At 44.8% G+C, this 24,989-nt stretch overlaps 2 long non-coding RNA genes across 3 annotated transcripts; one reads left to right on the top strand and one right to left on the bottom strand.

The window, feature by feature from the left end:
- Positions 1-5,314: 5,314 nt before the first annotated feature.
- LOC116356609 (uncharacterized) lies at positions 5,315-6,899 on the bottom strand. The gene is made up of 2 exons (XR_004205015.1): positions 5,810-6,899; positions 5,315-5,720 (listed from the first exon to the last, which is right to left on the bottom strand). It is a non-coding gene; the product is annotated as an uncharacterized LOC116356609 (long non-coding RNA).
- A 3,498-nt stretch (positions 6,900-10,397) lies between these two features.
- LOC109877837 (uncharacterized) lies at positions 10,398-23,906 on the top strand. Of its 2 annotated transcripts, none has more exons than XR_004204951.1 (4): positions 10,398-10,529; positions 19,848-19,994; positions 20,406-20,647; positions 23,274-23,906. It is a non-coding gene; the product is annotated as an uncharacterized LOC109877837 (long non-coding RNA). The 2 variants fall into 2 exon arrangements; XR_002253294.2 differs by lacking the exon at positions 10,398-10,529 and adding an exon at positions 17,588-18,016.
- Positions 23,907-24,989: the final 1,083 nt, after the last annotated feature.

The following is a 24,989-nucleotide window of genomic DNA, read 5'->3' as shown; positions in this document are numbered from 1 at the left end:
ATCATGAAGTGGAACGACATTTATTCGATATTTCAAACTTTTTTAACAAATCAAAAACTGAAAAATTGGGCGTGCAAAATTATTCAGCCCCCTTAAGTTAATATTTTGTAGCGCCACCTTTTGCTGCGATTACAGCTGTAAGTCGCTTGGGGTATGTCTCTATCAGTTTCGCACATCGAGAGACTGAAATTTTTTCCCATTCCTCCTTGCAAAACAGCTCGAGCTCAGTGAGGTTGGATGGAGAGCATTTGTGAACAGCAGTTTTCAGTTCTTTCCACAGATTCTCGATTGGATTCAGGTCTGGACTTTGACTTGGCCATTCTAACACCTGGATATGTTAATTTTTGAACCATTCCATTGTAGATTTTGCTTTATGTTTTGGATCATTGTCTTGTTGGAAGACAAATCTCCGTCCCAGTCTCAGGTCTTTTGCAGACTCCATCAGGTTTTCTTCCAGAATGGTCCTGTATTTGTCTCCATCCATCTTCCCATCAATTTTAACCATCTTCCCTGTCCCTGCTGAAGAAAAGCAGGCCAAACCATGATGCTGCCACCACCATGTTTGACAGTGGGGATGGTGTGTTCAGGGTGATGAGCTGTGTTGCTTTTACGCCAAACATAACGTTTTGCATTGTTGCCAAAAAGTTCAATTTTGGTTTCATCTGACCAGAGCACCTTCTTCCACATGTTTGGTGTGTCTCCCAGGTGGCTTGTGGCAAACTTTAAACGACACTTTTATGGATATCTTTAAGAAATGGCTTTCTTCTTGCCACTCTTCCATAAAGGCCAGATTTGTGCAATATATGACTGATTGTTGTCCTATGAACAGAGTCTCCCACCTCAGCTGTAGATCTCTGCAGTTCATCCAGAGTGATCATGGGCCTCTTGGCTGCATCTCTGATCAGTCTTCTCCTTGTATGAGCTGAAAGTTTAGAGGGACGGCCAGGTCTTGGTAGATTTGCAGTGGTCTGATACTCCTTCCATTTCAATATTATCGCTTGCACAGTGCTCCTTGGGATGTTTAAAGCTTGGGAAATCTTTTTGTATCCAAATCTGGCTTTAAATTTCAACAGTATCTCGGACCTGCCTGGTGTGTTCCTTGTTCTTCATGATGCTCTCTGCGCTTTTAACGGACCTCTGAGACTATCACAGTGCAGGTGCATTTATACGGAGACTTGATTACACACAGGTGGATTGTATTTATCATCATTAGTCATTTAGGTCAACATTGGATCATTCAGAGATCCTCACTGAACTTCTGGAGAGAGTTTGCTGCACTGAAAGTAGAGGGGCTGAATAATTTTGCACGCCCAATTTTTCAGTTTTTGATTTGTTAAAAAAGTTCGAAATATCCAATAAATGTTGTTCCACTTCATGATTGTGTCCCACTTGTTGTTGATTCTTCACAAAAAAATACAGTTTTATATCTTTATGTTTGAAGCCTGAAATGTGGCAAAAGGTCGCAAAGTTCAAGGGGGCCGAATACTTTCACAAGGCACTGTATACAGACCCTTTGCTATGAAACTCTAAATTGAGCTCAGGTGCATCCTGTTTCCATTGATCATCCTTGAGATGTTTCTACAACTTGATTGGAATTCACCTGTGGTCAATTCAATTGGACTGGACATGATTTGGAAAGGCAAACACCTGTCTATATAAGGTCCCATGGTTGACAGTGTATGTCCGAGCAAAAACCAAGCCATGAGGTTAAAGAAATTGTCTGTAGAGCTCAGAGAAATGATTGTGTCGAGGCACAGATCTGGGGAAGGGTACCAAAAACATTTCTGCAGCTTTGAAGGTCTCCAAGAACCCAGTGGCCTCCATCATTCTTAAATGGAAGAAGTTTGGAACCACAAAGACTCTTCCTAGAGCTGGCCACCTGGCCAAACTGAGCAAATGGGGGAGAAGGGCCTTGGTCCTTTTTTAGCTTTTTCATTATGGGGTATTGTGTGTAGATTGATGAATTCATCAATTTTATCATAAGGCTGTAGCTTAACAAAATGTGGAAAAAGTGAAGGGGTATGCACTGTAAATGCAGCTCTTGAGAGGCTCTGGAATTATACTAGCAACTATGCGGTTTAAATGAAAAAACAATCAGAAATGTGAAAATGATTTGATGAGACACAAATTTTAAAAAAGGCTGAATTTCTAATGTGGATGAAAGTGTTATAGTTTGGGATGCATAACCAAACTGAAGTCCATAACGAAATAAAAGTCCTTGGAGCCAGGAAGTGTCTCCTCATTATTATGACAATTCCCACCAATCAGGTGTGGTTAATATTGCCTAGAATGCCAGTCTAGGTGTGTCCCCAGCTGCCTTGGATGTTTGTATTCCACAGACCTGAGCAAGTGTTCCCGTTTTTTGCGGAACCGAACTACCGGTATGTTTTTTTTTCACAACTCTAAGTTGACGTGCTTGTCTCCCCCCACTACTGTCTCCCCCTCCCTCACTTTGTATCCCCTCCTCCCCCTCAGGGGCGTGAGACCCCTCAGACTGACAATGCAGCGCCACCCACTGGAGAGGAATGAGCCAGGCTATGCAACCAGTGGGTCAGTACTAGTAAAGCCAAACAAACACTTGTCTGGGACCTACATACATCAGTTCAGAGTCAGACACCAGGCTCAAATACACAATGTTCTGGTATGTATTTGCCTATGTTGGCGAGACAGAAAGGATAGTCATGGCAGGTGTAAAGGTCTATGAGTGGAATGACACACACACAAATAGAGGTCGACTGATTATGATTTTTCACCGCCTAAATCGATTATTGGAGGACCAAAAAAAGCCGATACCGATTAATCGCCCGATTTTTAAAATATTTATTTATTTGTAATAATGACAATTACAACAATACTGAATGAACTCTTTTGTTTGAACTTAATATAATACATCAATAATTTAGCCTCAAATAAATAATGAAGCATGTTCAATTTGGTTTAAATAATGCAAAAACAAAGTGCTGGAGAAGAAAGTAAAAGTGCAATATGTGCCATGTAAAAAAGCTAACGAAGCACAGCGAAGAGCTGCTGGCAAACCCACGAAAGTGCTGTTTGAATGAATGCTTGCGAGCCTGCGGCTGCCTACCACCACACTGATAGAGCAGTCAGTCAGACTGCTCTATCAAATATCAAATCATAGACTTAATTATAACATAATAACACACAGAAATATGAGCCGTAGGTCATTAATATGGTCAAATCTGGAAACTATCATTTCAAAAACAAATGTTTATTCTTTCAGTGAAATACGAAACCGTTCCATATTTTATCTAGCGGGTGGCATCCCTAAGTCTAAATATTGCTGTTACATTGCACAACCTTCAATGTTATGTCATAATTATGTACAATTCTGGGAAATTAATGACGGTCTTTGTTAGGAATAAATGGTCTTCACACAGTTTACAACGAGCCACGCGGCCCAAACTGCTGCATATACCCTGATTGCTTGCACGGAATGCAAGAGAATTGACACAATTTCCCTAGTTAAAAGAAATTCATGTTAGCAGGCAATATTAACTAAATATGCACGTTTAATAATATATACTTGTGTATTGATTTTAAAGAAAGGCATTAATGTTTATGGTTAGGTACACATTGGTGCAACGACAGTGCTTTTTTTCGCGTTTGTTATCACCCGTTTGGCGAAGTAGGCTGTGATTCAATGATAAATTAACAGTCACTGCAACGATTATATGCAAAGCAGGACAAGCTAGATAAACTAGTAATATCATCAACCATGTGTAGTTAACTAGTGATTATGTTAAGATTGATTGTTTTTCACAAGATAAGTTTAATGCTAGCTAGCTCTTTGTGGAGTGCAATGTAATCGGCCACAATCGGTGTCCAAAAATGCAGATTACCGATTGTTATGAAAACTTGAAATCGGCCCTAATTAATCGGTCGACCTCTACACACAAACAAACTCACTCACTCCCAGGTGGAGTCTTCTGCTTACCTGTCACTCAGTAGCTCACCCACACAATTCAGAAGCTACATGTTCCACATTCCTTAGCCCCCCCCCCGTATTGTTTTTCTGTGGGATTTGGATGAATGGTTGGGGGGGGGGGGGGGGGTATAACTGGTAGAATAGCAACATAGAAAGAAGATTTCTGTGAAGTATGCAATTCTCTACCGCCATGCATTGTGCTGTGCTTTGCTCTGGGGAGTCAGTGAAAAGTGTATTTCCTTAGTGCAATTCATACCCGTGCTTCCCAGACCTGTTCTGAGCTACGTTACAATACACACCGCTCTGTCTCTCTGCTGTTAGGCATGCATTAGCCATCTCCGATCTGTGAGGACCTGAGAGTTAAAGTGTGGCGAGAGAGGGAAGAGAGAAACCCTTTGGTCTGCTTCCCCAGGCTGTCCGTCAGAAAGGCTGGATGTTTTACGCCATGACCACCGCGTTGCCCTTTCCTGGGGATATCCGAGACAAACAGATAGCGGTGGGGAGAGGGGAATAGGAATACTCGGCCTGGGAAGGAGGGAGACAGGGGGTGGGGTGGAGGGGGGAGTCAGAGCCCACACAGCATGAAAGAGAGAGAGAGCGAGATAGGCAGGAGCATTTGGGAATGTTTAGGAACATACCCGGCCTATACCTCCCCTTGTCTCCCTTTTGTTAACAGGCCTTTTTTTAAACTCACCGCCTTCCAAAAATGTGCCCTGTCTTCTCAGTGGGTATTAGGGCTTTAAATCAAACCAAAAGCTAAGCAGAACTAGTCCAAACATCAGTCAGTAACCATCAACAACTGCTGTTAATCCTATCTCACTCTTTTGAGTTAATGATAACCCAGCTATTCTTAGCAGTGATACAAACGTTAAGGTTTAGTGACACATGTTGTGAAGGAGTAGTTAGTGAGGAATAGGCTAATGTGTGTGTGTATGTTATTTGTTCAGTTTGCCATGCATCAAGATTTAGGTGTATCTAGTGTGTGTGAAAATGGGGGGGAAAGGAAAGTGAGAAACACAATAGGATGGGTGGGTTTTTCTAGCATTGGGTGAAGGATTAGGCTGGTAACCGCATAGCCGTTGACAGGTTGGGGTGAGAGGTCAGTACTGGTCCGTGTAACCCCATATCACTTGTGTGACCTACAGGTGCTGACCCCATAGCACTGAAAGAACAACGCTGTCCTCTGGACCAGAAAAGAGTTGGAGGCGGTGAGAACGAGATGCAATTACATCAACTTCACAGTCAGGCCCTGTGTGTGTGTCAGTGGAGGCTGGTGACTTGAAAAATGGAGGAGGATGGGAGAACCACGGTATAGGCGCAGACAGCATGGAGACGGCAATGCGTGTTTCAAAAATCGTCAAAAACATGTTATTTTAACAAAAAACATTTAATAAAGACATGGAGGCCAACCACACGACTCTCAACCAACGTGGAACCACAGGGTAAGGGAAAGCAGGTCTTCTGACATCCGGGTTCCCAGGCCGTGATTTCCATCCGTGACCAGGAAATGGTGGGGTCGTGGAGTGGGAGCCACGGGAGGCTGAGGACGACTTTGCGTAAGGGTGCCTGGATGATGAGAAAAGGTTTTCTTGGTGCTGGGGTGCCACGGTGATGGGGAGTGGTGCTGTGATGTGTGTCATTGTTCCAGATCCCTGTGGTTGGTTATCCAGCGCTTGAACCGGAAACGGAGAGGAGAGCGGGTCTGATCTTATGTTCAGGGAGGAGGCAAGGGCCTGGTCAATAAAATTCCCCGTGGCACCAGAGTCCACTAGAGCTGTAGAAACAACACAAGGGACAGCCAGCTAGTGAAAATGGTACTAAAAACAGTTTGATGGAAAGTGATGATGGAATACTCACACCTACCCCAGGAAACGGATGGGGCCGTTCCTCTGCTCTGGTGGCTCCCGTGTTGGGACGTAGCTGACACCGTTGAAGCTGGTGCCACTCTTGACCACAATAGGGACAGAGCCCCAGCTGTCTTGGAAGGCGACGCTCAGGCGCGGGAGGCGTGTGGACCCTACCTCCATGGGTTCAGACTCGGACTCAGATTGGTTGACGAATGAGGGAGAGAGTTGATGGGAGTGCTGACACTCCCGAAGGAGGTTATCCAGATGGATGGCCACCGTGATGAGTGCGTCCAATGAGAGGGTGTCGTCTTTGCAAGTCAACTTCGTCTGGGCCTCTTCGCACAATTCTCTTCTGAATAAGGTGCGGAGTGCCGGCTCATTCTATCCTCTGGATGCTGCCACTGTACGGAAGGTGAGGCCGTACTCTGCAGCAGTCTGGTCCTCCTGCCATAGTTGGAGTAGGTGCTCAGCCCCCTGGTTGAAAATCGAAGACTCCTCTGAACAGAGCAATGAACCTCCCATAGGATCCCAGCTCTTCCTCTCCTCTCTCCCAGACGGCCGTAGCACACGCCCGCCTGGTCAGCAGGGAAATAACCATGGAAACCTTAAACCTCTCGGCGATGGGGGCTCCCGTTTGATGAGAAAAATAGAGGGAGCAGTGGAGGAGGAAGCCACGGCATTTGGATGGAGTCCCATAATGTTTGTCCGGAAGGGACAAACTGGCATCACTGACCTGGGAAGACTGCTGAATGGGTTGGGGTGCTGGCTCACTGGGTCGGCTCATGGTAGAAGATCCTCGTTGGGGGTGACGTCCTTTGAGGAAGATCTAGATGTTGAATAACACAGAGGACCTCATCCATAGCCATCCCTAGTTGTGCCTGCTGGTTGTGGTGTTGGCGAAGTAGGTCCCCCGGTTCGCCAACCATCTGAGAGATGTCTCAGTTGGCTGCTGCTTCCATTCTGTGAGGTAGTATTCTGTAACAGAGAGTCAGGAAGCAGGTGCAGTCGGTGAGTTTAATGGGAATAAACATGGAGTGAATATAAACCAGGAGTAGAGTCTAAACAAGAAAACAGGAAACAATACTACCTAATGTGTGATACAACTGGGTGCTAGATAAAGGGGATGTAATCAGGGAGTGATGAAGTCCAGGTGTGACTCATGATGTAGCGCAAGTGTGAGTAATGATGGTTGCCAGGTGTGCATAATGATGGGTTACCAGGACCGGTGGTTAGTAGACTGGGGACAGGGAGCGGGAGTAGCCTAGCCTACAGCCATGTGTGCGTTGATGCAACAGTCTGATCTGTTGCATCAGCCTCATTGCTTTTTTAAATGTTTTAATGTGCAGTGGTTATATGAATTTTGGATCTGTCATCCCAGAACGGCCCCAGAGTCTCTTTTTTATTGTCCCAAGGATGACGGAAAGCCCTTAATATCGATCCTTGATAGGCTACCAAGGGTGGCCAACCATCCTCCAAAAGAGCCTTAAAGGGGCAGTGTTGTATTTTGAGACGGGCTTAAATATGCAAACAAGACTAAATGTAGCCTACATTTTGGTCTGATTCTCTATGGTAAAAATTTTGCAATACATTTTATTTTGTAAAGTGGTACCTTGCATCAAACAATGATGTAAAAATTGTGTTACAGACCCATTTTTGGAGGGACGAATGATGAGCTTTTGGACAAGTAAAAAATCAGTCTCCAAAAAAGGTTCATGCCAAGCCCTGCTCTAGTTCAAACAAGGTGACGGATATGAGGGTTTAAATGAGACTGCTTAAAACAGTGCCACCTATAGGCCAACCGGTGTCATTTTGTCCTCTTTCCAGGACCCTGGAACTAAACACCTCCCTCTGCAACTGGACCCTGGACTTCCTGACGGGCCGCACGCAGGTGGTAAGGGTGGTAAGGGTAGGTAACAACACATCCGCCACGCCAATCCTCAACCTGGGGGCCCCTGAGGGGTGCGTGCTCAGCCCCCTCCTGTACTCCCTGTTCACCCACGACTGCGTGGCAAGGCACGACTCCAACACCATCATAAAGTTTGCCAACGACATAACGGTGGTAGGCCTGATCACTGACAACGCCTATAAGGAGGAGGTCAGAGAGCTGACAGTGTGATACCAGGACAACAACCTCTTCCTCAACGTGGTCAAGATAAAGGAGATGATCATAGACTACAGGAAAAGAAGGACCGAGCACATTCTCATCGACAGGGCTGCTGTGGAGCAGGTTGAGAGCTTCAAGTTCCTTGGTGTCCAAATCACCAACAAATTATCATGGTCCAAACACACTAAGACAGTCATGAAGAGGATACCACAAAGCCTCTTCTCCCTCAGGAGACCGAAAAGATTTTGCATGGGTCTTCAGATCCTCAAAAGGTTCTTCAGCTGCACTGCTCTGGGTTTATTTAAGATACTCTTTGAAGACGTAGGGTTTTAGATGTTTTCTGCTGTCCTAGCTTCAGGGGAAGCTGTTTCCACCATTGGGGTGCCAGGACAGAGAAGAGCTCGCACTGGGCTGAGCGGGAGCTGACGTCCTGTAGGGGTGGAAGGGCCAAGATACCAGAGGTGGCAGAATGGATTTACTTTGTGGTCATAAGATTAAGTAAAAATGGGCCCTGTTATTATCAATGTTATTACAATATTCTAAACATTGGCCTGTATCCTGTGTGTGTGATCCCCAGATCCAGCATAATGTTAGCAGTTGTGGTAACAGCGGGGGATCTCATGGGGTGCTGATTGAGGAGTGCCCAACAGCAGGTCCTGGGGAAATCCCTGGATAAGATGGAACAGCTGTGTAACTGGGAGAGACGACAGCAGACGCTGAGTCAGATACGATAAGGTAGGTACAGTGCATTCGGAAGGTATTCAGACCCCTTGACTTTTTCCACATTTTGTTACGTTACAGCCTTATTCTAAAATTGATTTAATTGTTTTTTTCATCCTCATCAAGTGACATACAATAACCCATAATGACAAAGCAAAAACAGTCTTTTTGACATTTTGGCAGCGATTACTACCTTGACTTTTCTTGGGTGTGACACTACAAGCTTGGCACACTTGTACTTGGGGAGTTTCTCCCATTCTTCTCTGCAGATCCTCTCAAGCTCTGTCAGGTTGGATGGGGATCGCCACTGCACAGCTATTTTCAGGTCTATCCAGAGATGCCCGATCAGGTTCAAGTCCGGGCTCTGGCTGGGCCACTCAAGGACATACAGAGACTTGTCCCGAAGCCACTCCTTTGTTGTCTTGGATGTGTGCTTAGAGTCGTTGTCTTGTTGGAAGGTGAACCTTCGGCCCAGTTTGAGGTCTGCTCTGGAGCAGGTTTTCATCAAGGATCTCTCTGTACTTTGCTCCATTCATCTTTCACTCGATCCTGACATGTCTCCCAGTCCCTGCCAATGAAAAACATCCCCACAGCATGATGCTGCCACCACCATGCTTTACCGTAGGGATGGTGCCAGGTTTTCCTCCAGACGTGACACTTGTTATTCAGGGCAAAGAGTTCAATCTTGGTTTCATCCGACCAGAGAATTGAGTTTTTCATGGTCTGAGAGTCCTTTCTGTGCCTTTTGGCAAACTCCAAGCAGGCTGTCATGTGCCTTTTACTGAGGAGTGGCTTCCATCTGGCAACTCTACCATAATGGCCCGATTGGTGGGGTGCTGCAGAGATGATTGTCCTTCTGGAAGGATCACCCATCTCCTCAGAGGAACTCTGCAGCTCTGTCAGAGTGTCCGTCTGGTTCTTGGTCACCTCCCTGACCATGGATCTTCTCCCATGATTGCTCAGTTTGTTCGGGCTGCCAGCTCTAGGTTCCAAACTTCTACCATTTAAGAATGATGGAGGCCACTTCGTGGGGACCTTCAATGCTGCAGACATTTTTTCGTACCCTTCCACAGATCTCTCCCTCGACACAATCCTGTCTCAGAGCTCTATGGACAATTCCTTCAACCTCATGACTTGTTTTTTTCTCTGACATGCACTGTCAACTGTGGGACCTTATATAGACAGGTGTGTGCCTTTCCAAATCATATCCAATGAATTGAATTTACCACAGGTGGACTCCAATCAAGTTGTCGAAACATCTCGAAGATTATCAGTGGAAACAGGCTGTACCTGAGCTCAATGTCTTATATCAGCTGATGTAAGAAGGGCTTTATAAATACATTTGATTTGATTTGAATGCCGTGTCTCATAGCAAAGGGTTTGAATACTTATGCAAATAAGGTATTTCTGTTTTTATTTTTAATAAAGTTGCAAAACCTGTTTTCACTTTGTCATTATAGAGCATTATGTGTTGTTTGATGAGCAAACATTGCATTTAATCAATTTTAGAACATGGTTGTAATGTAACAAAATGTGGAAAAAGGGAAGGGGTCTGAATACTTTCCGAATGCACTGTATAGACACACACACACACACACACACACACACACACGCACACACGCACACACACACACACACACACACACACACACACACACACACACACACACACACACACACACACACACACACACACACACACACACACACACACACACACACACACACACACACAGGCAGGCAGGCACACACACATGACACACACACATACACACACACTAGTTTTGCTATGCAGACACACACACACACACACACACACTAGCTTTGCTACGCAGGTACACACGTAGGCAGGCACACACACACACCAACTGGGAGAGACGAATGCTCCAGTACAGCCAGCCCCGCTACGCAGGTGAGCAGCCTTTTGTCATATTCTTTAGCATTCTGTGAGAATATTTGAGAATAATTCCTGCAAAGGCAAATAAAGTGAACTTAAGCCTTGTTCTAATGACCATTATTGCTATCATACTTCTTAGAATACATGCCCGATACAGTATATGACCTCATTCTTCAGCCGTATCCTAGTGTGGACACTGAAACGTTGTCTGTCTCTGAAGAGATAGTATCGTCTGTCCCTTTATCTCTCTGTCTCTCTCTTTTGATGTTCTCTGTCTTATCTTTGTCTGTCTTATCTCTGAATCTTGTATTTTTTCACAGTGTTTTTCTCTCACGCCTTGCTTCTAGCCCTCTTTCCTTTCTCCCCTCTCTTAATTTCAAGATTAAAGACATTACACATTTCATATTATGTGCAATTAGTACAAAAGGGAAAATAAATAAACATAAATATGGGTTGTATTTACAATGGTTTTTGTTCTTCAGTGGTTGCCCTTTTCGTGTGGCAACAGGTCACAACTCTTGTTTCTGTGATGGCAACACTATGGTATTTCACCTAGTAGATATGGGAGATTATCAAAATTGGGTCTGTTTTCGAATTCTTAGTGTATCTGTGTAATCTGAGGATAATATGTGTCTCTAATATGGTCATACATTTGGCAGGAGGTTAGGAAGTGCAGCTTAGTTTCCACCTCATTTTGTGGGCAGTGTGCGCATAGCCTGTCTTCTCTTGAGAGCCAGGTCTGCCTATGGTGGCCTTTCTCAGTAGCAAGGCTATGCTCACTGAGTCTGTACATAGTCAAAGCTTTCATTAAGATTGGATCAGTCACAGTGGTCAAGAATTCTGTCACTGTGTACTCTCTGTGTGGGGCCAAATAGCATTCTAGTTTGCTCAGTTTTTTTGTAAATTCTTTCCAATGTGTCAAGTAATTAATTATCTTTTTGTTTTCTCATGATTTGGTTGGGTCTAATTGTGTTAATGGGGCTCTGTGGGGTCTGTTTGTGTTTGTGAAGGACCAGCTTGCTTAGGGGACTCTTCTCCAGGTTCATCTCTCTGTAGGTGATGGCTTTGTTGTGGAAGTTTTGGGAATCGCTTCCTTTTAGGTGGTTGTAGAAACGTCTCTTTTCTAGATTCTAATAATTAGCGGGTATCGGCCTAATTTTACTCTGAGTTTGAGTTTATTTTTATTTTTACAGGGACAGTGCACATTAATCAACATTTCAGTAAAAGTGCCGGTTTTAGCCAACCGGCTCATTTTCAACCGCAGTCCCTGGGCAGGTTATTAAAAACAATTACAATATAGACAATAGCAACATAGGACAAGCAAGACGTAGCATACAGACAGAGCAACATAGGACAAGCAAGACGTAGCATACAGATAGAGCAGCATAAAACAAAAAGCAGCAAGACAAAATTCATAAAAGCAACAAAGTGTTTCCACACCTCACAAGCTACAGACAACAGACAACATGGAGTGGCAACACACAGCTAGGGACCATGTTCACAAATCTGATTGACCTTTAGCCATGTCTTCAAGCATTTTGTGAAAGTGTGATATGTGGTGCAGTTATGTGTGTCTGATGGCAGTGTATTCCAGACATGGGAAGCTCTCACAGAGAATGCAGATTTACTAAAGGTGCTTTTCCTTAGGGGAACTATACAGTCACCTCTCATGGCAGACCTTGTGGATCTGCTGCCATATGTCTGGGTTTTCTGTTTAACAAAAATATTGAGTGGAGGGGGAGCCAGGCCATTGAGGATCTTGAATACAAGACATGCGTCGGTGTATTGCACAAGATTTTCCCAACTCAAGAGCTCATGCTTTCTAAGGATGTGACAATGATGATGGCTATTGGGCTTCCTATCAAGCACTTTGAGAGCCTGTTTGTAGACAGACTGAATAGGTTTTAATGTTGTACAGCAGGCTTGGGCCCAACTAGTCAAGCAGTATGTTAATTGGGGGAGTATCATAGATTTGAAGTACAGTTTTGCTACCTCTGTAGTCAAACAATTTCGTATAAATCGGAAATTAGCTAGGTTGAATTTGGTTATTTGAATTACCTTTTTCACATCCTTTTTAAAAGAGAGGTTGGAATCAAGTATGATGCCAAGGTACTTAAAATCAGATACCACCTGGAGCTTCTCCCCTGACACATAGACATCTGGCTCAGTAGCATCTGTTGCCCTCTTTGTGAAGAACATGCAAACAGTTTTTTTCACATTGAGATGCAAACACGAGTCACTGAGCCACTTTGTAACCTGGACCATTGCAGTAGTGAGTTCTTGTGCAGCTTGTTGTTTGCTCTTTGCATGCACATATATCACTGTATCATCTGCATACATTTGAACTTCAGACCCAGTACAGACAGAAGGCAGATCATTAATGTACAGGCTGAACAGGAGGGCATGCATTATTTGGTGTTTTACGTTGTACATGGAGGATATTTTAGGAAAATTCTGCATGCAGAATCTCAATTTGGTTTTTGTTCCATTTTGTGAATTCTTGGTTGGTGAGCGGACCCCAGACCTCACAACCATAAAGGGCAATGGGCTCTATGTCTGATTCAAGCATTTTTAGCCAGATCCTAATTGGGAAGTCGAATTTTATATTCCTTTTGATGGCATAAAAGGCCCATCTTGCCTTGTCTCTCAGCTCATTCACAGCTTTGTGGAAGTTACCTGTGGCACTGATGTTTAGGCCGAGGTATGTATGGTTTTTTGTGTGCTCTAGGGCAATGGTGTCTAGATGCAATTGTATTTGTGGTCCTGGCAACTGGACCTTATTTGGAACACCATTATTTTTGTCTTACTGAGATTTACTGTCAGGGCCCACGTCTGACAGAATCTGTGCAGAATATATAGGTGCTGCTGTAGGCCTTCCTTGGTTGGGGAGGCGATTGTGAGATAAATCTCCTGGTAGTGCAGCAGGAGTCACGTGTATCCCCTGTCACAGGAGGAGACGGTGGCTATGGAGACATATGTCTGTGAATCTCTGGGGCAGGGATACATTCGGCCCTCCACATCACCTGCCTCCTCGAGTTTCTTTTTTTGTGAAGAAGAAGGAGGGAGGTCTGCATCCGTGCATTGACTATAGAGGTCTAAATTCCATCACGGTGGGGTACAGTTACCGGCTACCTCTCATTGCCACGGCGATTCAGTCATTTCATGGGGCACGCTTTTCCCCAAAACTGGATCTCAGGAGCGCGTAACTTGGTGCGTATCCGGGAGGGAGATGAGTGGAAGACAGTGTTTAGTACCACATCCGGCCATTATGAGTACCTCGTCATGCCGTACGGGTTGAAGAATGCTCCAGCAGTCTGGAGGTTTATCCGGGGTTTTGGGCAGATGGCTACTCCCATTACGTAACTGCTGAAGGGGGACCGGTGCGTCTGGGGTGGTCGGCTGAGGCGGACAGGGCTTTTGGTCACCTGAAGGCTCTGTTTACCTTGGCTCCCGTGCTGGCCCATCCGGATCCCTCTTTGGCATTCATAGTGGAGGTGGACGAGTCCGAGGCTGGGATAGGAGCCGTGCTCTCACATCGCTCGGGTACGCCACCGAAGCTCCGCCCATGTACTTTCTTTTTGAGGAAGCTCAGCCCAGCGGAGCGAAACTATGACGTGGGGGATCTGGAGTTGTTGGCTGTCGTCAGAGCTCTGAAGGTGTGGAGGCATTGGCTTGAGGGGGCTCAACACCCTTTTCTCATCTGGACTGACCACCGTAATCTGGAGTACATACGGGGGGCGAAGAGACTGAACCCTCGTCAAGCAATGTGGGCTATGTTTTTCACCCGATTTAGGTTTACTATCTCCTATAGACCAGGTTCCCAGAACACTAAGGCAGAATCACTGTCCCGACTGTATGATACAGAGGAGCGGTCCATCGATCAACTCCCATCATTCTGGCCTCTTGTCTAGTGGCACCGGTGAGGTGGGAGGTGGACTCAGACATCGAGCGGGCATCACGTGTAGAGCCTACTCCACCACAGTGTCCAGTGGGACGGGTGTACGTTCCGCTGGAGGTTTGGGACATGCTGATCTGGTGGGCTCACAAGTCCTGACGTCTGCTCCCCTTGCCCGGTCTCTCTACGGCCCTACAGACAGAGGAGGCCCTGTTTACTCACGTCTTGCGGCACTACGGGGTGCCTGAGGACATTGTTTCTGATCGGGGTCCCCAGTTCATGTCCAGGGTGTGAAAGGCGTTCATGGAATGTTTGGGGGTCTTGGTCAGCCTTACCTCGGGTTTTCACCCCGAGAGTAATGGGCAGGTTGAGAGAGTGAACCAGGATGTGGGTAGATTTCTGTGGTCCTATTGCCAGGACCGGCCAGTGGGCGAAGTACAGTGGGGCAAAAAAGTATTTAGTCAGCCACCAATTGTGCAAGTTCTCCCACTTAAAAATATGAGAGAGGCCTGTAATTTTCATCTTTGGTACACTTCAACTATGACAGGCAAAATTAGAAAACAATTCCTGAAAATCACATTGTAGGATTTTTAATGAATTTATTTGCAAATTATGGTGGGAAATAAGTATTTGGTCAATAACAAAGGTTTTTCTCAATACTTTATTATATACCCTTTGTTGGCAATGACAGAGGTTAAACGTTTTCTGTAAGTCTTAACAAGGTTTTCATACACTGTTGCTGGTATTTTGGCCCATTCCTCCATGCAGATCTCCTCTAGAGCAGTGATGTTTTGGGGCTGTTGCTGGGAAACACGGACTTTCAACTCCCTTCCAGTTCGTGTTGGGGTATCAGCCGGTCCTGGTACCATGGCATCAGAGCCAGACCGAGGCTCCTGTGGTGGATGATTGGGTGAGGCGCTCGAGGGAAACCTGGGAGGCTGCCCACGGGTACCTTAAACGGGCCGAAGGGCGGCAGAAGGCAAGCGCTGACCGCAGCGAGGCCCTGGTGTTCCTCTCCCTGTTCGGGCGGTGCTCGGCTGTCGCCGTCGCTGGTCTACTAGCCATCACCGAAACCTTTTTTCCTTTTCTGTTTGTTTTGTCTGTGCTTCCTTCACACATGGTTTCATTTGCCTTAATTTCTGTGTGTATATATTTACCCTGCCTATTTACCCTGCCTAGGTTTGTGCGGGATTGTTTTATTTTGTGATTTAGCTCGGTTAGGTTGTGCCCAATTTTTTGTTTCACGCATTTAATGAGAGTGTGTTATTTTAGGAGCTTTGTTTGTTCCTCCTTGCTTGAGTAACGGGTGTCTCTGTTGTCGAGGGCGTTTGACTTTTGGATTACGCCATACCTTGGTGAACTTGCCTATTAAAAGTATGCCTTTCAGACATCTCTGCTCTCCTGCGCCTGACCTACCTCCTAACGCAACATTGTCACACCTTGGTTCCAAAAATTGGGGAAGATGCCAGCACCAAGGATGATGTTAAAGAGTATAGCCAATTGGAATTTGTGGTCTATATATTTTATCATTTCATTGAGGTTTGTATTTTGTCATGGTAGTTCATTTAATGTAATTGGAGAATCCAGTGGGTTCTGGTAGTCTTTAATAGTTGATTCTAAGATTTGTATTTGATCATGTATATGTTTTTGCTGTTTGTTCTTTGTTATAGAGCCCAAAATATTGGAGAAGTGGTTTATCCATACATCTCCGTTTTGGATAGATAACTCCTCGTGTTGTTGTTTTCATGAGTGTTTTCCGATTTTCCCAGAAGTGGTTAGAGTCTATGGATTCTTCAGTTACATTGAGCTGATTTCTGATGTGCTGTTCCTTCTTTTTCAGTAGTGTATTTCTGTACTGTTTTAGTGATTCACCATAGTGAAGGCTCAGGTTTTCTGGGTGTCTATGTTTTTGGTTGGATAGGTTTCTCAATTTCTTTCTTTGGTTTTTGCATTCTTCATCAAACCATTTGTCACTGTTGTTCATTTTCTTTGGTTTTCTGTTTGACATTTTTTGATTTGATAGGGTAGCTGAGAAGTCAAATATACTTTTAGGTTTTCTACTGCCAAGTTTATACCTTCACTGTTACAGTGGAACGTTTTGTCCAGGAAGTTGTCTAAAAGGGATTGTATATGTTGTTGCCCAATTGTTTTTTAGTAGGTTTCCACACTACTTTCCTTCCATCTATAGCATTTCTTAATATTATTCAGTTCCTGATTAAGTATGATTAAGTATTGCTCTGTTCAAGTATACTGTGATTTTCCTGTGATCTGATAGGGGTGTCAGTGGAGACTCTGGGTTGAGGTCAGTGATATAGTAGTCTACAGTACTACTACCAAGAGATGAGCTACAAGTGTACCTACCATAGGAGTCCCCTCGAAGCCTACCATTGACTATGTACATACCCAGCGTGCAAAAGAGCTGCAGGAGTTGTGACACATTTTTGTTGATTATTTAGTGGTAGTGGTGCCTAGGGGGGCATATGGGGGAGGGAATGCTGTCACCTGGATATAGGTAGCAAACAGGAGGACATTTTTCTCTGTTGACATCATTTCCTTTTGAATTTCTAGCCAAATGTAAAATGTTCCTGTTTTGATTAATTTAATAGAGTGAGTTAGGTCTGCCTCTATACCAAATTAGCATACCCCTTGAGTCCCTTCCCTGTTTCACACCAGGTAGTTTGGAAGATGGGACTACCAGCTCTCTGTAAGCTATAGGACAACCAGTGGGTCCATCTCCTCTGTACCATGTTTGTTGTAGGATGACGATGTATGTATTTCTGATTTATGTAACACCCTGATCTGTTTCACCTGTCTTTGTGATTGTCTCCATCTCCCTCCAGGTGTTGCCCATCTTCCCCATTATCCTCAGGGTATTTATACCTGTGTTCTCTGTTTGTCTGTTGCCAGTTTGCCTTGTCTTGCCAAGTCAACCAGCGGTTTTCCAAGCTCCGGTTTTGACCTAGTATCTCTTTTTTTATCCTCCTGCTTCTGACCTTTTGCCTTCCCTGACACTGAGCCCGCCTGCCTGACCATTCTGCTTGCCCCTGACCCCGAGACTGCCTGCCGCCCTGTATCGTTTGGACTCTGACCTGGTTATGAACTCTTGCCTGTCCCAGACCTGCCTCTTGCCTGCCCCTCGTTGTTCAATAAATATCAGAGACTCGAACCATCTGCCTTCTGTGTCTGCATTTGGGTCTCACCTTGTGTCGTTATAGTTTGTCTGTTGCCAGTTCATTTTGTTCGTCAAGCCTACCAGCATTTTTCCCCTTGCTCCAGTCTTTTTCTAGTTCCTGTTTTCTAGTTTGCCCAGTTTTTTCTGCCTGCCCTGACCCCAAGATTGCTTGCCGTTCTGTACCTTATGGACTCTGATCTGGATTATTGACCTCCTCCTGCCCTTGACCTGTAGTTTTGCATGCCGCCTGTTCTAGTAATAAACTTCTGTTACTTCGGCAATGTCTGCATCTGAGTCTTCTCCTGAAACGTGATAATTTCTTTGAAGTCCAGGTTCCTGCTCTTTAGGCCAAATGCAGATGACTTCAGGCCTGGGATATTCCAGGATGGGATAGAGTGTCCAATGTTGTTAGTCGTGTGGTTTGGTCTCAGACCAGTAAGTCTCTCTCTCTCTTACTCTTGCTCTCGCTCTCTCTCTCTCTCTCTCTCTCTCTCTCTCAATTAAATTAAATTCAAATGCCTTTATTGGCATGGGAACACATGTTTACATTGCCTAAGCAAGTGAAGTAGATCATGAACAAAAGTAAAATAAACAATAAAAAATAAACAGTAAGCATTACACTCAAAAATAAACATAAATATGGGTTTTATTTACAATGGTATTTGTTCTTCACTGGTTGCCTTTTTCTTGTGGCAACAGGTCACAAATCATGCTGCTGTGATGGCACGCTGTGGTATTTCACCCAGTAGATATGAGTTTATCAAAATTGGATTTGTTTTCAAATTCTATGTGGGTCTGTCATGTGAGGGAAATATATGTCTCTGAAATGGTCATACATTTGGGAGAAGGTTAGGAAGTACAGCTCAGTTTCCACCTCATTTTATGACAAGTGTGCACATAGCCTGTCTTCTCTTGAGAGTTAGGTCTGCCTAAGGCAACCTCTGCCTAAGGCTATGCTCAATTAGTCTGTACATAGTCAAAGTTTTTCTTAATTTTGGGTCAGTTACAGTGATCAGGTATTCTGTCACCTTTGTACTCTCTATTTTGGGCCAAATAGCATTCCAGTTTGCTCTGTTTTTTTGTCATTTATCTCCAATGTGTCAAGTAATTATCTTTTTGTTTTCTCATGATTTGGTTGGGTCTAATTGTGTTGCTGTTGCTGTGCTGGGGCCCTGTGGGGTCTGTTTGCGTTTGTTAATTAACAGAGCCCCACTACCAGCTTGCTTCTCTGGGTTCATCTCTCTGTAGGCGATGGCTATGCTACAGAAGGTTTGGGAATCGCTTCTATTTAGGTGGTTGTTTAACAGTTTAACAGCTTTTTTCTGGATTTGGATTATTAGTGGTGATCGGCCTAATTCTGCTCTGCATGCATTATTTGATGTTTTACGTTGTACATGGAGGATATTTTTGCAGAAATCTGCATGCATTCTCGAATTGGTGTTTGTCCCATTTTGTGAATTCTTGGTTGGTAAGCGGACTCCAGACCTCGCAACCATGAAGGGCAATGGGTTCTATAATTGATTCAAGTATTTTTAGCCAGATCCTAATTGGGATGTCAAATGTTATATTCCTTTTGATGGTGTAGAAAGCCCATCTTGCCTTGTCTAGTTAAATGAAGGTAAAAAAATACATTAATATAATAATAATTGTGAGATTGTTCACAGCTTTGTGGAAATGTCCTGTGGTGCTGATGTTTTGGCTGAGGTAGGTATAGTTCTTTGTGTGCTCCAGGGCAACAGTGTCTAGATGGAATTTGTATTTGTTGTCCTGGCAACTGGACCGTTTTTGGAACACCATTATTTTACCTTACTGAGATTTACAGTAAGGGCCCACGTCTGACAGAATCTGTGCACTAGGCCCTCCTTGCTTGGGGACAGAAGCACCAGATCATCAGCAAACAGTAGACTTCAGATTCTAGTAGGGTGAGGCAGAGTGCTGCTGACTGTTCTAGTGCACTTGCCAGTTGATATATATATATATATGTTGAAGAGGGTGGGGCTCAAGCTGCATCCCTGCCTCACCCCACGGCCCTGTGGATAAAAAAAATAAACAAAAGCCAAACAAAAGCCATAGCCATAATATGACATTTAAAATGTTTCTATTCCTCTGAAACTTTTGTGAGTGTAATGTTTACTGTTCATTTACTATTTTATTTTTTACTGTTTACTATTGTTTATTTCACTTTCTCTTTCACCCACACCCTCTCTCTCTCCTCTCTCTGACCCTCTTCTCTCTATCTCTTTCTCTTTTCTCTGTCTCTCTATAGCTGTCGATGCTTTTGGGACGTCTACTCAGCCCTCTCCCAGTATCCAGCATGCTTTGGGCTGCCACAAGACCTTTGCTCCATCTCCTCGCTTCAGATGGAGAAGAGTAAAGAGGAGAAAGAAGAGAAGAAGCAGGCCAGTCTCTGAGGGTCAGAGGTTAACTACTACTCCACATCATGACACCACTGTTTTGTTTTTGTTTAGGGTGAGCCAGGATTGTCATGGCTGCAGTTTTTTGGCTACAAATTGAATACTCCCTTGATCGGAAGGCCTGGGGAAATTTACACTTTGGTGCTTCAAATACAATTAAATTACAACACAATTCATGACAAGTTCCCGCAACCAAGGGCTTCAATAGTCTTATTCTACAACATGGAACGAAGGAATATGAGTCTTTGGCATATGAATGTGTTATGTAAGGCTTAATGCTATGAAGTCCTTATATACTGTAGGTATCTTTCATGTAAAGTGTTACCGAATATATTTTGTACCTGTTAGACGGCAACCTGGGAGTTTCTAGTCAGGTTTAATATGGTCTCTTTCTTTCTCCATGTTATCAGGGGTGTCAGGAGGACTCCGTGGCCCCATCCTCACCCCAAGGCCCAACACCAAGCCTAGGCTGAAATAAGAGACCCCAGCCTAGGGAGGAGAGCCAGGGATCCCATGTCCCCCCATGGCAGCTGCGTGTGGTGTGTGACAACATGCTGCAGGGTCTGGGGCGCTACCTGCACTGTCTTGGGGTCAACGTGCTGCTACTGCAGAATTCTGACGACCACAGGGTGGCTGCACAAGAGGGATAGAGGTATAGAGGCACACAGACACACACACATAGAGACATACACTGTGTGTACAAAACATTAAGAACACCTTCCTAATACTGAGTTGCACCCCCTCTTTTATTTTTATCATTTTTGGTACTTTTTACCCCCAATTTCGTGATATCCAATTGGTAGTTACTGTCTTGTCCCATCGCTGCAACTCCCGTACGGACTCGGGAGAGGCGAAGGTCGAGAGCCATGTGTCCTCCGAAACACGACCCAACCAAGCTGTACTGCTTCTTGACACAATGCCCACTTAACCCAGAAGCCAGCCGCACCGATGTGTCGGAGGAAACACCATACACCTGGCGACTGTGTCAGCGTGCACTGCGCCCGGCCAGCCACAGGAGTCGCTAGTGCGCGATGGGACAAGGACATCCGTACCGGGCCAAACCCTCCCATAACCCGGACGACGCTGGGCCAATTGTGTGCCGCCCCATGGGTTTCCCGGTCGTGGCCGGCTGCGACATAGCCTGGACTCGAACCCAGAATCTCTAGTGGTACAGCTAGCACTGTGGTGCAGTGTCTTAGACCACACACAGTCTTAGACCGCTCTATGCACACCCACTAGACTCTACCCACACACTCACACATACTACACTGACACTCCAACACACACACACACACACAAACACACATACACACACACAGTCTTGTACAGTTAACCGTGTGGGGACACACAATTCAGTCCAATTCAAAATCCTATTTTCCCTAACTCTAACCTGTACTCTTACCCTAACCCTAACCTTAACCCAAAAACCTAACCTTAACCCTAACCCTAGCTCCTAACCCTAAACCTAACTCTAGCACTAATTATAACCTTAACCCTAAACCCCCTAGAAATAGCATTTTACCTTGTGGGGACCAACAAAATGTCCACACAGGAATAATTATGCACGTATGCACGCACGCACACACACACACACACACACACACACACACACACACACACACACACACACACACACACACACACACACACACACACACACACACACACACACACACACACACACACACACACACACACACACACACACACACACACACACACAGTAACATGCCATACATGACGTCAGAGCTCTGTCTCTGCGCTTCACACCGACAGCCGCTTTGAACTGGAGCACCTCACGCGACACAAAGCTGCTCCCACCCCTCCATGCTGTAAATTTAGAAGACTAGGAGTTTTAGAGAAATGAGACGTTGAGGATGACAATAAATACAAGCAAGCCCAACACCTGTGAGTCCAAGTGAGCACTTCCTATTTCCATGTCATAAAACTCATGCCATACACAGTGTCAACGTTTGTGATCAGTATGATTGGTATACCACTGCAAGATGACATGGCGTCATACCCTGGGTTCTGAACAGGGTTTGTCGTTTGTCTATTGGGAAGATACTTCTCTGCGTTCCCACGCACTCTGCTCACCAAACTTCTCACCTGTTTCTGGGGGCGGCAGCGTAGCCTAGTGGTTAGAGCGTTGGACTAGTAACCGGAAGGTTGCAAGTTCAAACCCCCGAGCTGACAAGGTACAAAATCTGTCGTTCTCCCCCTGAACAGGCAGTTAACCCACTGTTCCTAGGCCGTCATTGAAAATAAGAATTTGTTCTTAACTGACTTGCCTGGTTAAATAAAGGTAACATTTTTAATTTTTTATATATATATTGTATTTTATGACTTATCTAGTCCTATTGGCAATAAAGCAAGCTTTCAAGTGATGCCCACCTGACCCAGATTGCGGTGTATAATGGGCCGGTTTTGGATTGCGTGAACAACAACAGTTGTTGTGTGAGGACGTGGATGCAGGGTTGCGTTCCAAACAAAAACACTACAAGTGTGCTTGCTCTAGCTCCTCAAAGGCACAGCTAGGAGAGTAAAAAAAAGCACATTATAGTTGAAGACTGTTCTTTGAGTCATAAAGGTGCATAACAATTACTTTGCATTGGAGAGGTGTGTGGCCACTTAGTTAGTCCTCTCACTCAAACCCTTGTAATCTTTTTTTGTTGTCTTATGTTTCACCTACCCCACATTCTCCAGGAATATCCTGATCGTGTTACTGAATGTCTCCAGAGTATTTTGATTTCGTTACCATCCTCTCCAAACTGTTCGCTTTCAATTTCTACCATGGTTATGCATATGCTTTTCATACTTCTTCTGTAAGAAACATTCCAAAGCGTGTTAAGGGTTAAAGAAGGATGTGAAAATGAAGAGTGTGAATCTCTCTCAGAAAAAAACATTGGTTGCTCAGGGGATATGTATGGAATAAGGCATGAAAGTTCATGGTAATTCAGTGTAGTTATGTTTAATGTATTAGTCATGAATTGTATTTAAAAAACCATGGTATATAATCAATAACACATGGCTGTTAGTCAGGCATGTTCTTAGGGATGACGTGTTAGCAGAATGATTTGTCCTTCAAGGGGATGTCCAGTACAGTATCTTTAATACAAATGTAATGGCCTGGAATGGTGGAATGGAGCTGAGTGTGTCAGGAAGTAGCAGAGAGATGTAGTTGCGCTGGAGACCAGTATCCTGTGAATCAAAATGTTTGATGTGCCTACTGTGGTAATCACTGGAACAATGGGATATTTACTGTGTGCTGTAAACAGGAGGAGACTGCTGGGAACCGACAGGACAGACAGCCCAGCCACAGAGAGGAGAAGAGGCCAAGAGGAGGATGGGGGAGAGGGAGATGGATGTAGAGCAGAGCAAGGACGTGAAATATGCCCGATAGAGCGTACCGAAAGAGATTGATAGAGAAAAGAGAGGATGAAATGGAAGAGCTGGATTTGAACCAGGGACTGTAGTGACGCCTCTTGCACTGAATAGCAGTGCGCCACTCGGGAGCCCTTAACTGTTCTATGGGGCCAGATCCATAATGATTACATTTACTTTGGAAATGTAGTAATTGTTGATCAATTGTTGTTGTTTTCTACTTTATGTGTATTAAGGGGGGGGGAATCCACTTTACAAAATAAAGATTCTACATAAAATATCGGTTTGCACTCGGCTTCCTAAACTACGGCCCACACTCTGTTCAGAGGTGCTAAGTACTCTCGGCCGTCAAACGCTGTTGGTGTGTCCGAGCCTTTAGCTCTGATGGCTCCGAAAACTACGCCAATGGGGTCCAGTTCAGTCAGACTACAGAACAGATTTCATCCTTCCCTCTCAAATGTGTCAACTTGTCTGTAACCACCTGTGCCTTCTGAGCTGGTGGTGGGCACTTACTGACTACTGCACAAATACCCCCCCACCCCCCCATACCTCCATCCACCATTTGTCCCAGGCAGAGACTGTTTGTCACAAATGGTTCTGTCTTTGACCACACTGCTTGTTCCCCTTATATGGTATCTGGCGAGTTTGGGAAGAGAGAGGACCTTAGTTTAGTCTGAGAGTTGTTTTGCTATCACGAAAAAAGCAATACATTTTGGAAACAGATCTGATACCATTTTCCCAATTTAACCCCTAAGAAGCTGCATAGCAAAACCACTATCATAAACTAAGTAAAGTTCAGTTTATCGTCTTGATAAATAGATAGAGTTCAACTACATAAAACAGAGGTGAAATGCCATATATACTGTCATGGGGTGAAACAATGAGTGAAGTTAAGATGAGTGAGGTCAAGTCATGTGAAGGAATGCGTGATACAAAGGGGGAGAGGGGCTGATATTGGGAAGGGTGGGTATTTGTGAGAGCTCTCGCTGCATCCCTGGGGCTGGTGGTGTGTTGGAAGCCCACCCAGGCGAAGTTAACCCCTTTGTTATCTGATTGTAAAGTCCTTTGATTAGCTGTGGATGGGTGTCTTTCTCTTGACCAGGCCCAGCTCAACTCAAACCCCCCCCACCAAAACCCTACTGAGCCCTGTCTTCCCGGTCCCCTGTTCCACACACACACACACACACACACACACACACACACACACACACACACACACACACACACACACACACACACACACACACACACACAGTGGATGGGTGTCTTTCTTGACCAGCCGTTTCAACTCAGACCCCCTCCCCCTGAAAGCCTCTCTCTCTCTCTGGGAGACACTTGAGGACATTCCTGGTGCTGGACCCCCTCTAAACCCCCTGTGTGGCCCATTGATACACACGGCCAATGATTAACCCTTCCACTGCCGACCCACGGCCTGAGAAAAGACTGTTATCTCAGTAATCTCCTTTTTCTTTGTCTGTCTAGCTCCTTCTATATCTCTTTCTCCTTCCCACTCTCTTTTGGCTGTTTCACGTTGGGTGTCTGAGTGTGTGTGAGAAAGAGAGAGAAAAGGTGAGTATCCACTTCAGGGGTTCTTAAACTTTTTCAGCCTG

Source organism: Oncorhynchus kisutch, linkage group LG23 (assembly GCF_002021735.2).
Source record: "Oncorhynchus kisutch isolate 150728-3 linkage group LG23, Okis_V2, whole genome shotgun sequence".
Classification (NCBI taxonomy): domain Eukaryota; kingdom Metazoa; phylum Chordata; class Actinopteri; order Salmoniformes; family Salmonidae; genus Oncorhynchus; species Oncorhynchus kisutch.
The sequence above is the reverse complement of the archived record's forward strand: the minus strand, read 5'-3'. Positions and strand labels throughout refer to the sequence as shown.